General features: G+C 33.5%; 1 protein-coding gene across 7 annotated transcripts in view; it reads left to right on the top strand.

Annotated features, from left to right (window-relative positions):
* The window catches only part of LOC139117503 (phosphatidylinositol 4-phosphate 5-kinase type-1 alpha-like), a 46,352-nt gene that overhangs the window by 5,152 nt on the left and 22,784 nt on the right, over positions 1 to 18,416 (top strand). The window contains exon 1 of one of the 7 annotated variants that reach the window (XM_070680674.1): positions 9,090 to 9,228. The exons of the other annotated variants lie outside the window; for them this stretch is intronic. The gene's annotated coding sequence lies outside the window, so the exon portion shown is untranslated. Of the gene's footprint in view, positions 1 to 9,089; positions 9,229 to 18,416 lie in introns of those variants that run through there. 7 annotated transcript variants of the gene reach the window in all.

The raw sequence follows: 18,416 nt of genomic DNA on the forward strand, positions 1-18,416 counted from the left end.
CAAAGCCATATTCCTGGTTGAGGTAAATGGAATAAGCAAGTTTGGAAGAAAGTAACATTTATTTGCACAGCAAAAGTTGCAAAGCCTTGTACAAAAATTAAGCACAAATATGCATAACAATAATTAATTAGTCATAGCATGTCAAATTTGTATACACTGTATAATAGCTTGCTTTTGAATTCAGACTGTTCATTAGTAAATGTATGCCATGTTCTGTCTTTGTGTGAAATCTGTCAGTATGTTATCAGTTTACACAATGTGTCGTACCAGTATTGCCAATTAGATTCATGTATGCCGTGTTTAAGGATATAGCTGAAGCTTTGAATACCAAATGTGCTTTGTCTTCAGGAAATGTCTAGCAACATGTATGTTAACTGATAAGTATTACCTTGGATGTTTCCCCTCTATGTAAAGTGAGTAAAGTGTACAGTGTACACTTCGTTAACCCTTTGAGCTCTGTAATTTTTATCAATTTTTTATCAATTTTTCTGTAATTTTTTCCATGATTTTAGGCCAAATGGACATAAATTTTTATGGGCTGCACTTTTTGACCAAAATTTTGGGAAAAATCTTAAAAAAATTGTCTAGATCTGAAAGAAATTGTTGGCATTGTATAGTATAAACACAACAATAATGGACTTTGGCACTCAAAGGGTTAAAAAGCATAATAGCTTGAAGAATATTGCTTTATTCTATTTGTTCAGATATCGACACACACGCAGCATGTCATATGTTTGTATTGTCTCGTTTTCATAATTTTGATTCCAGCCAGTTTAAGCGTTTGAGAGAAACACATTAGTGTATTTTGCGAATGTGAAAATGCGTATACGGTGGTTGGATTGCTTTGAATAATCACACAGACATGGTTCATCAATAATTAAATGAAAGTGTTACATAGAGGGTATTCATATATATTTTTCAAAACAATGAATTCTGTCCTTATATTACTATTGATGAGATTCATCCTGTGTACATGTACAGTGTTTTACTATGTGTACCATATGCTTCTCCTTAATCCATTCATGTTTATATTTCTCTTGCAATGTTTTTGTAATTTCACTATTCAAATCCTGCTAGTGTTTAACCTTTGAGTGATGACCAGATCATGTTGATGAGAAAAATCTAAGGTCCTTTTATGATATTTTAGAATATTTATTGTATTTGTACAAAGAAGTTTTAACCAGAACTAAGCACCATGGTGGATATGATATAGGCTTTATACTTAAACATTGTTTCAGTGATACTGAACTGGGTAAAATGTAGATATCGACAGAAGTAACATTAATCTGATATTCAATGCTATTAAGAATGCCTAGTTACCCTTCAATATTCTTTTTGTACATCATACTAAACAGCCATTGTACTTGTAGTGAAGCCTTGATGGATATTCTTTTCTGTGGTGGATTATAACTAGAGGTCATCTTCTGGTTACATTTTGGAAATCCTTTGCAAAGACTAACTGATCTCATCAATTCCTTCTTTCTCAAGCATGACATATTTTTATGTCATGCTAGAAAAAGAAGGAAATGATGATTGTGAAGCTTTCAAAAAGTAGCTTGAGTTGAATGATACGTTCAAGATCAGGAATTTGCAATTTTTTTTTTTGACAAAGATTAATGACTTTTAAATCATTCATAATATTTTTCATATCTTTGCTGGTCAAATTCATAGCGAATAAATTTGATTGGCATCATGCATACGTTTTTAAATTGCTCAAATTTTCTATTAAATGATATGAAATGGACAAGTATGCATAACTAAGATAGATACCAATCACCACAGATATGTCATCTTTGCATATTTCACAGTTTACTGAATAGAAATATATTGTAAGAAACTACAATAGTCATCTAGGGCTTCACCTCATTCCTTATTGCACAATATCCACCCTTCTTATTCTTCCTCTTCTGTGATGTGCCTGCACAATATTAAGAGCTGCGATGTAGTATTTTATACATATATATATGTATAACACTATATATATATATTATATATATATATATATATATATATATATATATATTATATATATATATATATATATATATATATACATACACACCGAATAAAAAGGAGTCATGTTATACGTATGTACTGATTTTCTGAAAGTACAGGAAACACATGTACCAAGGCAAGTCCAGTTATCATTTGTTGTCATGAATCAAAACAGTTGTTTGCCAAAAACATTGTGAATAATCTTGAATAATTACTTTCTGTTCTGTTTTTTTCTATCAATCCAGGAATTTAATTGGCAGGAAAATTAATCATTTTTGTAGTGTGTGATTGATAAATACATGTATTTACAGTGAAAAATGAAAAAGTAGACAAAATCTCTTTTTGGTAAAATAGTAATGCAAATACAAAGCACAGACATATGGAATAGGTCATCCATTTTTCCATTAGTTTTTTTTATTGATAATATGTTATCAAAGCATTAACTCAATTATTTATCGAATGGACAAAATCAAATGAAAAGAACAATTTCACCATCTATCATAAAGAGATGGCAACTATGATTAATGTCATAGGTTTTATTTGGCTGATGTGTTATCTTTGATAAGTGTTAAATAAATTCTGTGGGGTCATCAATGGGATGGAGCTATAAAAATTCCAAGGCATAAAAAGTATCATGTAGCAATTTTAGAAAGTGACAGATGGTTTTTCTTACTGTTCAGTCTGCCATATAAAAAGATGCTAGGACAAATAGAGATGATAAAAAAAGTCTATGAGTATGAAGATTTATAATTTGTAAGCGCAGATACTTGCAGTGTTGACAAAACTGTCATGTTTAGGTGTTCAAAATTGTGTTTATGGCTTGACCAACCATCATGCACATACAACATACAAATCTTTTCATATCAAAAATAAATAATCTTCTGATCCATAAATGTGAGAGTTACTGCAGACAGCAATTACTGAAGAGAAAGATAAGTTAATTTTGACTTTTATGATTTCGGTATAACACAAAATGTTTGGCTATTTCAATCACACTGTGTACTTTGTGTACTTTACTCTATCACATGTGCAAGTGGGATTATAGTGTCTGAATATCGTCATGGAAACAGCTTTCAAAATCCTTTGAACAATAATGAATTTAAATACGGTCACCTCAAATATGTCTCAGAAATATGTCTACATGTGGAATGTGTATGGTTTGTACTCTTACTAAAATTTATAGATTTAGATTTTTTGCTTGAAAATTTTCTCAGAAGTTCATCAAAATATATCATAAAACAAAATGTGGTGTTTTGAAACAGTGTTAAGGGAACTGAAACAAAATTAAATATTTTAAGGCTTAAATAAAAGATTAAATGTAACAAACAGGTCAGAGGAATTCATTTGTACAGTATATAAATTATGAAAAAACCATACATATACATGTATTTATCATATCTATTGATCTGTATTGACCTGTGCTGTAGTAAGAATAAATCTGTGATATGTCCGACTGGTAATATTGACATATATCCGTGGCCTGCCAATCTTGTGATACACATTTACATTTAAGTTTACTCTTAGCAGATTGTACAAAGTTACTGTTTCAAGTTGTAAATAAGGGCCACATCCCTTTTTGTGTGAGCTGTAGCATTGTGGTGGACTTTCTCCTGTAGGGCAACATTCCACAATTGCAAGGTTTAATTGAGATGAAAGTTTACATTTGCAACGGACTGACAGTTCGAACTTCCGTCCACAAATTCAAAGTATAGTTTTAATTTTTGGCAGGAGAATTATAAAAGTCATCCATTCATCTATTCAATGCTTATTAAGTCTCAATATGAATATTTTTGTTTGAAATATGAAAATTCCACTGCTTGAAACTATTGTTTGTTGTTTTGAGCTGAATTAATATTTTTTAGACATTCAGCAATAGACTGAAGGTGAAATGTGAACCAGAGATGTTTGGATGTTAATTATTTACCAAGCTGTTGTGAACACTTTTCAAACTTAATTTTGGTAATTGAAAAGCATGCTTCAAGGCAAGTATAATTCAAAGTGTGTGTAATAGTTTTTTCATTAGAGTAAGATTTATAACATTAAACCAGCAAGAAGAAATTTGAAAAGTGTTGAACATCAGCGTGCTGTATACTGTACCAAATTTTGCTGAACTTTTGCTTGGCATATATTCATCATTCATGTTATCCGCTTGGTGAGTAATATATCTTATCTTGACAGCAACCTAACATGATTTCAGACATATTTGTACAAATGTTATGATCCGATAATATCAAGTATCTGATAGAGATTCAGCTGTTTTGTTATCATTATGTGATTCAGGATAAATTGGTTCTGTTCTATCCAGCTTTGGTTTTGACAGCTTTCTATGCAATTATGATGAAAATGATAAACTACCTTCTTGAATTGACCTCTTGGTTATTTTGTAAAGGAAGATATTAAAGCTAATGAGAAGCTGGAGTGCAATAAAAATAACATCTTTGAAATGTAGATTGGTAAAAAACTTGATTTAGTATCATCATTATTGCTCTGTCAATTTCTGCTAGTCATTACCAAATCAATTATAAGAATTTATACATTTATAATGATTTAGTATTGTGTTTCTGTTAGGATACAGGGTTGTATTAAACATAACACTTTTGTTTTGCCTCATAAGTTATTGTGTTGTTGCTTGATGGAAGAGAGAAGTTTTCTTCAAAATGACACCCTTACATTCATGTCTAGTATGTTTTTCATCACAATGGTTGATTGATTAGCAAAGCATGTAAGATTTTCTCACATCTCACCAAGCAACCATACAACCATTTCATTGTCATTTTTCGACCTGTAAACCACAATCCATACTCATTGAACATGATGTATGGATTAATAAGAAATATATTAACCCTTTTATTAAGTTAGTCAATTTCAAGGCTATAGTGGTACATATCTCAAAGAAGGATACGCACATCTATCATGATATGGGGTATTTGTCTCTGAGACATCAGGACTAATGTATCACCTCTACAAAAATGCTAGGTGTAAAGTGGCAAGTATCTGAGAAATATTTTCAGCTGCGTCACTGGCGAGATGATATTACTGCTTGGCATACTGTTTTACTGTCACTTCCATGTGACTGCCACCTTAGAAGATGTTTTCACTGAGTTCAACAAAAACAATCATCATTATATCAAATATTAGACAGAAATTTTACGATTTAGGTTACCCAGTAGACACTGTTGACAGTTTAGGTATGTTTAGAATTATTCTGTCAATAGATTTAAATATCAGACAGTAATTAAATATTTTCTCACTGAGATATAGGACACAGCAAGTATAAAAATGACCTCTTTGATCTGTTGTTATGCTTACGCCAATGTGATAAGCAATCAATTAGATGAACATTTTACAGACAAGGTTACACATTCCACATTTTGTAATTGATTTCCTCTCAATACAAATGACATGTAATCCCAAGACACTTGGTGGCCTCCCATTATTCATAGAAATGCATTATAGAAATTTTGCCAATGTAAAATATCTTTGTAATAAGCATTCAAGCTACTTATCTGACCTTCTGTGAACAGCACTGGGATTTTAATGTTCTTCTAAAATAAACAGCATCTTTAGTGCTGATTAAAGTTCCTGCTGAAAACTACAACCACAAAAACAAGTTTTAAAAATTTTGCCATCTCTGTCAAATAGTTTACTTTCTAGAATACAAAATGTTAGATCTCTTTGTTGCATAAATAAACAATTTGAAAACTACTTCATGTACTCCGTGCTGCTGCTGCTATGTTGTGACATAGGCATCCATTGGATGCGCAGTTGGTACATCTCTACAGCGATATATTTACACAATTACATAATTATCAGATGGTAATTAGCAACTTCACAACCATTGCATGTGCTCATTACATGTTAAAAACAAAGTAATCATTTGCTTATTTAGATATTTAAAACTCACTCAAAACCTGTCTGGATACACACACGTCATTGAATTTAAATAGTGGAGTGATAGTTAGATAGTGGAGTGACCATTTTGAATTTCAAGCGTTGTTAAGTATTTAGTGATTTGTTTCTTTAGTGCCAAATTTTGCAAGGTGACCCATGACTCTTATTCTTGATTTCTAAAGGGAATGGTTTAAATTTTGCTTACAAAAAGTTTGAATAAGTTGGAAGTATTTCAATTTCGAGGCGCATTCTATCTTAAAATCAAATTTCTGTTTTCTAGAACATTGAGCAAACACACAGTTTGTGTATTGGCATGTACCATACTTGTACAATGTATATCCCAGTAGTTCCTGAACAGCACATGCCTTTAGTGACAAATCTTGCCCTTCAGCTTGCTTCAAATAATCTTGTACAGTATGTTGCATACAGGATGGTACCACACTTTTGGAAAATTAAATGATATCAGTTTATTTAACTACTCTTATTTGACTTTCTCTTACAATGAAAAACAACCAGTTAAGTCATAATGCCAATATACCATCCTCAGTATTATTTACATCGTGAAGTAAATACTTCATATTCATTACAGAAGGATTTCAGTTGTTTCCTTTTCAACTCAAATAATTTTCCTCCATGCTTTAAAACTTACATGCAGAGAGGGCAAGAAGCCATGCAGCAGGTTGACCCTAAGTCAGAATACTATTTTCAGAATGGCAGTACTGATATTGTACTTTGCCCTAAGGCATCAACAAGGAGCTCTTGAAAGAAAATTAATTTTCACATTTCCTGAATGGCTTTGCCAATGCATGTGATGAATTGCATTCAAGCTTTGTCTAAAATTGGTGTCTGTTAATATTGTAATGTAGCAGTGATGATCATTGATACATGTATGAAAAGCTATAAAATATTGTTATATGTGACCTGGTTAATTTCTGGTAGTACATGACTTCTGACATGTAGTGGTACATGTATTGTAAACTGTAGTATGACCCTTTAAACTGATGTGATGTTCCACTGATGCAAAATATACTCTTATGACACCAGAAAAGTTTTAAGATAACTGAACCTATATTGGCTACTGATATTGGTTCTGATCTCATGCCCATAATTGTTCAAACAGATTTTGTTTTACTATCTGATTATACATGAATCATAAGAAGTCAAAAATATTCTAAACTACAATGATTCAGATTATATGATAATGATGATAATAATGATAATAATAATAGTGATAACAACATGAACAAATAACAGTAAACAACAATGACAACAACAACAACAATAATGATAATGACAAAAAATAATATAATAATAATAATAATAATAATAATAATAATAATAATAATAATAATGATTTTGTAACAATACAGGATAGTCTGCAGTTTATAAACAAAATGTGGCTTAGTTGTTTGAATAAGAGGATGCCATATGTTACTGTGATGAAGATAATGCGCAGTAACACAGGTTGGTCAGAAATGTCCCTGAGAATGCTTTCTGAATAACAATAATAAAGGTCTCTGTAATTTGATTGCAGACTGAACAAGGTGTGGTCTTTGACTGAGTAAAGTGAATTGCTCGCCCAGTAAGGCAGATTCTCTGCTCTTCCGTTTTCTGTAATTCCATTACTCAGTGCAATTCAGGCACCATTCTAAGTTCACATCTCAAAACCAGTGTTCTTCTTCAATGCTATCATCAATTAATACATGTTTAATGATTGCAAATATAAATCCATTGATTTTTTCCACAATAGTGATTCATGTAAAGGCTTTGATGATTGAAGGAAGAGGTAAAATAAATAATGAAAGTCTATTTCCAAGACAGGTGACTTCACTGACCTGGATCTGAAAGACATCAAGGGAGTCTGCATTGTAAGAATCTAGAATCCACTTTGCCATACAAGTGAAATTACATGTAAATTATGTATTCCTTTTAATAGAAAAAGATCCGATGTTACAGAAAATTCAATATCTTTTCACATCATTGGTTTTAGTGGTCTAGCAAAGTACAGGTTGCAATATGTATTTCAGAATCAATGTGCTGAATGTGAAAACCATTGATTGTCTACAGAATATTAGTACACAGTGCACATATAATACTTGCCATCTTCTTGTCTATCTATGTCTACATGCTGCAAATGAGAATAACTCACTTTCTGTGAGAACAGCATAATTATTGAAATATTATCAGTATAACTAATATACAAAATATTTCGTAACTTCAAACCACTTTTTAACGGTGAAGCCATAATCTGAATCCAGATTGAGGCAATGATACACAATTTCAAAAGTCTTATAGCCATGTAAAACAGTGCTTGGAAATTTGTGCAGGTAATACTCAGTATATTTGTGTGTAGGTGTACCCTGGCATATGTGTACAAGCTTGTGTAATACTGTCATTTAATACATGTAGGCAGTCCAAGCTAGCTATTAAAGCCTATGTTCTTTTTAGCTGCAGTAACTGAGGATAGTGTTACAATTATACTGGAATTAATTGAACCATATTTTCTCCTGCATTTACAAACTGAAAGTATCTTTTCAGATGTGAGGTTTACTATGCAAATAAAAATTCACTGGACAGAAAATGTAGTCTTTGATGAGAAATTTGAAGAAATTAATTCTTGTGAAAGCAACCTTACACACAATGATTTTAACCCACTGTACAAGGAAAGTTCACCCGATTCAACATTGGAATGGAATGATTTTATCTTCATATTTTAATGATCTACATTGACAATATTAATTATATTAATTGTGCCAAAATGAATATAGTGCACCAGGGCAATTGAAAAAGCTTACTCTGTTAATGTGCCCCTGTTCTACTTTCTCCCCCGTACATCCACAGAATGTTTGCCCTGACAAATTTATGTCGTAGATGAAGATAGAACTGTGGAACACTATTGATATTTTCATACTGTGAACTCAATGGATAATCCTGATTTTCAAAGTTGATTTTCATTCAACTCAGTTTGAGAATCATATTTTCCTACCACTTGTTTTGTCCTTTTGCTTGTTCCAAAATAACAATGCCTATTGTTGCTGGTGGCGTGATCAGGAATATGTTTGTTTTATGGTCAGTGGATCCCAGTGTGACTTCATGCTATTTTATGCATATTTTGAATGCCATCTATGGGCGGTACTTCAGGTACTAAACAAAACAAGAGTTGCCTCAGATTTCAGACTATTTGTAAAGTAATGTATATAGGCCATGCTGGATGGGTGGTGCTGTTTTGATAAGCCAAGTTTCCACTTTGTTTTGGTATGACCACCATCAACCTTGTATCTAATAGGTACATCCTCCATGTAGATTGAAGCTACGGGTACATGAAGGAAATATGACAGAAAGGTAAAGTGTAATGATGTATTGGTACAAACACATACTAGTATAGGTTTACACATCTATAGAAACATAAATGCAAATTTCAGTAAATCTACAAGTGTTTACTTTAGGGCAATGATGGAGAAGTTCAAACTATATCATTTCATTTCTTTTCCTCAATCAAATTTTCAATTATTCAAAAAACTAACACAGATATAATCATAACTGACATATAAAGCATGCATATGTTTTTATAGTTTTGTATGCATTTCAAGTACATTAGGTCTTAAAAATAGTGCTCCAAAGTCAGTAGATCACATCCTTGGGTTTATGGATTTTGTGGAATAATTACAGACACTGAAGAATATGTAAAACTTGTTTATATTGAAGTTAGATATGAACTGGCATGATCTCAGGATTGGCAAATCTTATAATTTCTTAGTCTTAGTGTTATTTGTATCTGTTTCATAACCTCCATTTTACCACTGATGTCCTGTGTGAGTCCTAGTGTAAGTATAGTAGACAATAGAGGTGTGTGGAGACAACACAGTCAGACTTGTATTTGTAGTCAAGACTAGGACAACTGCAACCGTACCAGTCACAGCCTTGTGTGGTTCCATTCTTTCAAAGGGACAGAGGTGTAACCGTGTTAGCTTTGGACGGATCTACCCAAGGCAACAATGGTACAAACAGAACTCTATGAACTATTACATCAGCCAGTTGAATCACAATGCGTAGGTAAACAGTGGTTGACCTACCCTGTATGCCAAATACTATCACTGCAGACAGTTTTAGCTTGGGATATCAGCATGGGTATTCCTGTTTTAAAATCATGGTATCAACAAGACTAAAACCTCTACATTAATATTTAGGTTTTGGTTGGCGTCAAATTTCTCAAATGAAATAATGAATGGATTCCACACCAAGCATGTATGTGAATGCGAAAACCATCCTTGTCTGAGCATTACACCTGTGCAATCCATGCACGATGTGTATACTACCCTCTGGATCAGTAAAGGTGCCAACGCCAGAGCTTTTCTTGCCCCAGCAATAGTACCAACATTACTTGATTGTCTTGCGTGCTTGCTTGCTTGCATGCAATACTGTCAGTTCATGGAAAGGCCTATTTGAAAGTGCACTGCACCTACACGGGACAGGAAAGAAATGCAAGAGAGTCAGTAATCAGCAGTTGATGAAACAGTCAACCTGATTGGCTGTATCACTTATGGTTTCTATGGTGATGAAGCACTCTACCAACCAGACTTTTATTTGTATTGTAATGAAATAATGGTGTACATGGTATAGTACATAGTGGTTGTAGTATTAATAGCGGAACTACAAATCCACTAAAACATTGATAACAATGATAGGAAATCTATTAGTTGTGCCCGTGTCTGTAGAGTTTTGTCAATTTTTAGGTCAGCTGCATTGTTTAACATGCAACACATGCTGATATAGAGGTCAACAACTGACAGTACATCATACACACGAATGTCAACCTTGACAAAATATTACAATAACCCTGGCCTCTCACTTTGCATCATGCTCAGCTGGAAATCTATGCACACTGTCATAGGTTACTGGAAGGTCAAAGTTCAAATGAGGTACAGCAACTCTTATCTTTGAAACATGTCATGGAGTCTATCAATATCCCTTGAACAAAAAAGCAATTGCCCTTTCAAACTCTAGTAATGCCAACTTTTTGGCTGTCATTTTTAACCAACAAATAACACACTGATTGCTTTGGACATTTTATTTCATCTGCAGTATCCTTAAATTAGGCTTTCTTTGCAGTAGTATCTGCACTTTTAATACAATAATCAATAATGATAGTAATTAATGATAGTCAGGGTGCTCACATCCTTTGATATTACAGTGAATAATATTTAATTGGAAAGCACAGTTACTATCAACATCTGAAATTCAACTCATCTCTCATGATTCTATCTTGCAGCATTTGTAATTAAATTTGGTGTACATGTACGGTGTGAGTGAAATCTAATCAATCATTTCAAATATTCCCTGATAAACGATAGACCCCATCATATCAAAATGGTTGTAAATTGCAATCTGGAATAGAAACCAGATGTGCAATTGTCAAGCAGATTTATTACAGTGATGACAGCCTTGTGTGCTCAATCTGCTTTTGATAAAAGTTTCACAGATTGTGACAAGCTTTGAATAGCAGGAAATGCTAACTGAAACACAGCTTCCACATTCAATGATTAGTTTTACTGCTTCTTCCTTAGAAATTTTATGGTGCAGACTTTTGAATTTGCACTCTTGAAAGATAGAAATTGTTACAGTACATGTATTACCCTAAAATACAGTGACTTGGAGAAGATAAAGAAATGAATGATCAAATATCATGTGAACAGCCTGAGATATTAATTTAGATTCTAAGACAGTAACCCTGGGTAATATTTCCACTGGGCACTTTTAATACATTAACCCCAAGCCCAGCTGGTGGATTGGACATGTAAATTCAGTAAATGTCCACAGGCAAAGTCCAGATACTATGTTCGGTGATCTTTAAATAATATAAATCATATGATACGACTGTTTATCTCTGATTGTATACAGTGTACAGGATAAGATATTTCAATTCAAAGCATGTATGTGAAGGTACTTGTATCTGTACATACACAGGATCACAACAAACTGTAATTAGTGCTACGTACTAAACATTATCAATATAGTGACCCATGATATACAGCATTACGTATGCTTCCTTCTGGCAAGTTCAATAACAAAATCAGAAGCAATAAAGTTTAATACCAATGTTATAATCAGATAAGCTATTTCTAGTCCTGCAAGGGCCACTCCTATGTATATATTTACCCAGCACTTACCTTGGAATATTGTGCTATCAAGAATATGGTGAAAGGTCACAAGAGTACATCTATAAGATTCCAATGGGCTCTGATGAAGAAGGGACATTTTCATGGCAATATTTTTTTCCCATACTAAATCAAAGCATGGTAAAATTACACACGAACTTCCACAGCTATTTCAAAGAACAAATAAGAAACAAAAGAAGCAAATATTTGATATGAAGGAGTAGCTAAATGGTGTCATTCCTATTTCTGTTCAGACATCTACAGATGTCCAACTTCACTGTTGGAAAATATGATGAAAGAAAGTTTGAACTCTAGGCATTCATACTCATGTGTACAGCTTATGAAATTTACTGGAAACTTCAATCTTTAATTCATACTCTTGATACATTGAGAGTTTTGACCAGTTAATAATAACTCATGATCTCTGCATTGTACTGTAAACCTCAACAACATTATGTGTCTTCCATATTATGACATGAAAGCGCATACATTTAGATATTTGTGCAGTTCTAGCAGTAGCACTTATCTGAAAATATAAAATCAATTTTGAATGACTCAATTAAGTACTTATCTGAAAATAATTAAATCAGTTTGAATGACCTGATTATTTTGACCTTGATGTTTTACTACAAAGGTGAATTCTTAATCATGATGTATACAATAATGAGTTTTCTAGATATTACCCCATACATGTGAGCAGTCTATTGATATTGACAACCCATACATTTTTAATGATTTTGAAAATTCAATTTGAGATGTTGTCCTGAGGCCCCATTAGCTGATGCTATCAGTATTCCATGACATCTTACAGGATTTCCATTTCAGTTTTCATATTGTTCATAGAGTGCATCAGGAAATTAACTTGCCTCTGTGCAATGCTCCAGGTAGTAATTGCATAATGTACTGTTTAAAATTTGCAGGTTTTTACCACATTGGAATTACACAGGTATCCAATAAAATTTATATTCTCACATATGTTAAATTCATCAAGGATATATTGTGAATTAGCAAAGGACACAACCTGTGCATTTGAACACCTTCATAGTCTACAGTCTAACCAAGTGTTTCAGGTCCAGTGAATGTAAAACCTCACTAGATCCTAGATCATGACTATTGGATTTGTAGACTACATTATGAACTTCCCGGTATTACTACTGCAAACCACTATCCATGCCTAGTTTGTAAACTAATGCTTCACCACCAAGCTGTATCCAATCTAATGATGTCAGTGTATACTATTAGCTTGATCAGTGTGGAAGAAAAAGAGCTGATGCGGTTCACACCTTAGTTCTAAATTATTCCTGCAATCGCACTCTAGGACAATTTCAGAGATTGCATATGGTGGAAATAAAGAATGAACTCATCAGAATGATTGCAATTAGTAACTTTTCACTACTTATCTGATTCCCTTGTCTGTTGAGATATCAAGATAATTACTTACAGTGTATGGTGATACATGATATTGTCTTCAGTATTCATGACTCCACTGTGTTGTTTCACCTTTGCATCTCTGTGCAAACGCCGAGAGGAAAGAAGCCAGCCATGCTATTTTTGTTTAAAAACGCCTCAAAGGATCCAGAAGAAAAAGCTGTATGATCAGGTTCATTAGCCAGAAATGTCATGACTGCAGCGTTTGTTGCTATGGTTACATGGGTATCTTCTGTACCATTCTTCCTCATCATTTCATCATATTCATAACCCCTGGCGACTTCTCTTCCAGTGTCTTTGCTATGTTTCAAATCAGTGAGGGTTGCATTCAACTTGTCTACTAGGTGAAGACTCTTAAGTTGTTTCTGCATGGGCCCTGTATGTTCAATTCTGTTCAGTGTCAATTCAGTAAACATGTCCATGCATTCATCCACGTCCAGCCTATGCTTAAGAAATCTACCTTTTCAATACAACTGAACCAACACATGAAAGCAAAAACTGTAGATATATAAGTGTTTTAGTTTAGGTTTTTAAGTTCACACAAACTTTCGTTGTGGTACTTTTTGAAGTAAAAAGATAGTGTTAAATGTAGAAATGAGACCCTGTTATTTGAACCAAACAGCACAGAAATAGTGGCCAGCAAATAAATACTATACTGGTATTCAGCATGATGTACATGAGTAGACTAACACTGAGCCTAGATTAAGTCTAGATTACATGTATGATGCAGACCAGTGCTGTGCTAACCATTTAGAAGATAGGTAAATTGTTTTGGAACACCAGTACTATATCTGATACATCGGTATACCCAGGGGAACCTTCATCACATAACATGGGAACTTCAGCAAAATTTACCTTACTACCACCTTGAGCGAAAACACTACAGACAAATGATGTGAAAATAATTGTTTCCTGAACAGAAGTGTGTGAAAACCCAGTGAAATAAGTTTAAGCTGTCAAAATACTGTACATACAATTGCTTTATTAACCCAGCCAGCCTTTATTTTCTCAACAACATTGGATGACAATGTCACCTGTACTAGTGACAAAATTATACAAGCCCATGAAAGATATCATGAGAATTGATACAATGAAATATTCATGGCATTAAAATTATGTAAAATTTTCTCAATGTTTGAATTTGTAAGAATGAAATATTAGTTGTACAAGAGCCATATTTTCTGGAAGTTGGGTGGTGATTCAGCTTGTGCACAATTGTATATGATAGTACAGGTCACAAACCTGATCAAGCTAGGATGAATGTCTGAAGAAAACGTGCAAAGGATCTTACATTGAACTTAGCAACCTTACTAATCAAGGTTATTGTAAGCTTGTGTTGTTTTCAATATGAATTTGCAGTTGACCTTTGAATTCCTTGCCACCATTAGGAACTTAATCCCCATGCAGATTTGAACTTGAAGGTCAGCGTAGCTGTCTCTTCAAGATGGATACCTAGTACCCATGGAGGTAATCGTAGTTAATCTTAACTTTTCCTATAAAACAGCACAGGTGTGCCTGACAATGGTTGAATTATATCTGTGTCATGATTCATCCTTGAGAAACGTTTGTTTCCCTCTGATAAATTACATTAAGTTGAGATAGAGAGCACCTGAACTACCCTGATTAAATGCTGCATTTTCAAAATGGGCAGTATGCGGTCGAAGGATTACTACTCATTAATCAGCAACTGATGATGAGAACTTAGGGAAGAAATGTTGATTTATAATACAACATCATTCACATCATTTCAAATTTGTAGTGTGAGAAATCCAGGCAGATGGTGATATTATGCCGTCTGAACATATGAAATCATGGAACAACCATGAGTTTGTAGATGTACATGTCATTGACAATATATAATGCTGTGCCAATAAAGCATAGTATACATTATATGCACTCAAATGTATGATTTTCTAATTGCTGGCAAAATCTGGCATACAAACTTGCATTTCAAGTAAATAAATAAATAAATAAATAAATAGAATAAGCTATTGTCCAAAGGTTGTTCAACAGAAATAATCTGTACATACAGTATCACTCTCACAACTTATACAGCAGAATCTTCATCAATCATGTCAGTGTTTTGTCTTACCCATGTACAGTTAGTGCCTTCTGTTATTGCTGATATGGCACACAGAAAATGTTGAACTGTGTTGTTACACTTCCATAGGAGTGAGGTTTCAAAAAAAAAAAACAATCTTCATGTGTTACTCCCTTGAGAAATTGGTTGCCTTGCCAATGTTTTAAGGTACCCATAATACATTTGTACAACAATGTAGAACATATTATTAATATTATCAATAGCATCTCTAACGTACACATCAGAGAAGCAACATTTTACTAGCAGTTTAACTGGCGAAAAGCATGAGGAAACATGAAATCAAACATTACATGGAACCTGTGTGTATTTTCTATGTTTTGCAATCTTATATGATCAAACAAGTGTAGCTGTACATTTGAAATGAGAGTTCTTCATTTGTTTTTAGAATACACATCATCAATACTACTAGTGAAGCTGGGAAAAAAGTCTGTAATAAATATTATGAAAATAAGACTTGAATCACAAGGTAGTCACCATGATCACCAAAATCTCCATTTTTGTAAAACTAGAGATAAGTCCTTTGTACAAGCTATATATCATTCAAGAGAACACTTTTCATTGGTTGCTATGACAACATGGCTTATCTTAACCAGTATCTGCATTGCTCATTAGTAGTCTGGGTAATATCCCAGAATGCACCACTTAAATTGCTTACCATACATCTAAAGTGCAGTACACTGAACGAACTTTCAGATATAAACATGTACATGTATCTTGACAAATGCATTTTTGTGTAAATTCCATTAACTTGAAAATTATAAGCAGCCACATACATGCAGATGGCATATCAACATGTACTAGCCTGAATTTTTCATGGGAAAGATATTGGATACATCTTAAAGGATGTACTAGTATGGATGACCTGCTTGCTAAGTAATTTCTAGCATAAAGGGTCGTGATTGGAATGATGCAAGGTGAAACTTTTGTTCCAAACTCTTTATTGTGGATGCAGAGATTTACCTGGATGTTTTCTGCTATTTTGTTGCATGACACAAATGCATGTAAAAGTCATAGGAATAAATATTTTATGATACACTTGTTAGTGGAAACAATTTCAACATAGAACAGCATTTTCCTGAACTCGGCAGATTTCACAGATATTTACATGTATAATATTATCATAGACAGATGGCACGTAATGCTCTTCAGAAATGATGGCCCCAGGTGCTGTACATAGGAAGAGATGATTTTGCTGGATATTGCCTTATTGCTAATAAAGCTTGTTGTCTCCAGTGTGCCCAGTCAGGTAGTTAGACTGACGTCAGATTGATAAGTCTCTGTAGTGAGTTACAACTGTGACAAAGGGCAGAAGGTGAATTAAAAATCTTGCCATGCAACTCAAAGACTAAGAGGAGACAGGGAAAATGGCAGACAATGGTTTCAAAAATGTCACCGAAGAATGATTGACAGTGCTTCCTAAGAGAACTTCAATGGGAAAATCGTACATTGTCTTGGGGAGGTATACTGAAATGTATCAATTAGTAGAAAGTTATGAAATTTCAAAAGACTCGATCTAGGTGTAAACAATAATCCGGAACTCTTCACAGCTGATTTCCTCAATTTCAGAGTTTTTGAAAATAATCTGGTATTGATTATGACAAAGTTTGATCAGTGTTTCTTTTTTCTATGACATGGAGGCTATTTCCACCACAAGAATTCTTTGTCAGAAAATGAATAACCTTTGAAATCTCTCTGAAGTCGTAGGTATGAGATATATATATTTGTGGAAATTTATGCAAGATGCTCAGTTTGCCAAATAGTGATTAGTGTTTTACAGTTCTATGAAACCACATCTGTCTTCACAAAGCTGGTAAACAATGGATAGACCCTGTCTTGTCGTCACAATATACCATTGAAATATTGAATTTCTTGAAACTTGTTTGTCAACCTGATATTTGACATCAAAGTCAGGAAGCTCAATACTTGGTACTTGTTTGTTTATTTGTAAAATAGAAAATACGTATTTAAGAGGTACACAGTTTCAGTTGCGTATACAGTAAAGGCCATGCCACTATTTCAGAAAACATTGCAACAAGTATATTTATTCGTAACTCTCAATGTAAAATTCTGTGTGATTGGCCACTGCCACAGATATGATCTTGGTGTACATAAGGTAGCCAATCAGTATGAGTTTTACATCGGATGAAAGTATCACTTTTGATATCGTTTTAGACATAGTTCATGTAGTTGGTCAGGCCGTGTGAAGGGATGACTGAACTTTGATCTTTAACCCTAGGAATAGAACCAGCTTTAGGCCATCCCGCTGCTCAGGTAGTGTTCCTTATATTCAATATTATGAACAGAATTTCCAGTCTCAGTCTTGTATATAAGCATATTATCAGGAATCTATGACGCACAAATTCACAGAAAACATGGATTTCTTTTTCTTTGGTATTTGCATTCTGTTTTGAACAACAACCAGGCATATTTATCAAATCTGCCTTACTCAAATAGTGCCCAAGTCCAAATATGTGCTTTATTATATGTGAGGCTGATAGGTAAAGTATGTAGTGTTACATGTATGTACACAAATTGTAATTTCCAGTTTGGTAATAGCTGACAAGCATTAGGAATTAGTCGGTGTAATGAAATGCATTCAGATTTTGATAAAAAATTAACAAATATCTCTGTTAATGGTATAGTGTAGAAGAGCAACTTGTCTGAACTATTTGTACATACCAGAGTTTACTTTAATCTTGAGCAAATAATTTTGCTGCTATAGGAATGGAGTGTATCTCATACTTGGCTCTGATATGTGAGTTTATTTTGGGAAATCAGTAAGAACAGCGGACCCAGGAGAAGTAGTTGTCAAACATAGTAAATCTAGCAGCTTCATTTCAGCATTA

The sequence above is a fragment of the Ptychodera flava genome, chromosome 18 (genome assembly GCF_041260155.1).
Source record: "Ptychodera flava strain L36383 chromosome 18, AS_Pfla_20210202, whole genome shotgun sequence".
Classification (NCBI taxonomy): Eukaryota; Metazoa; Hemichordata; class Enteropneusta; family Ptychoderidae; genus Ptychodera; species Ptychodera flava.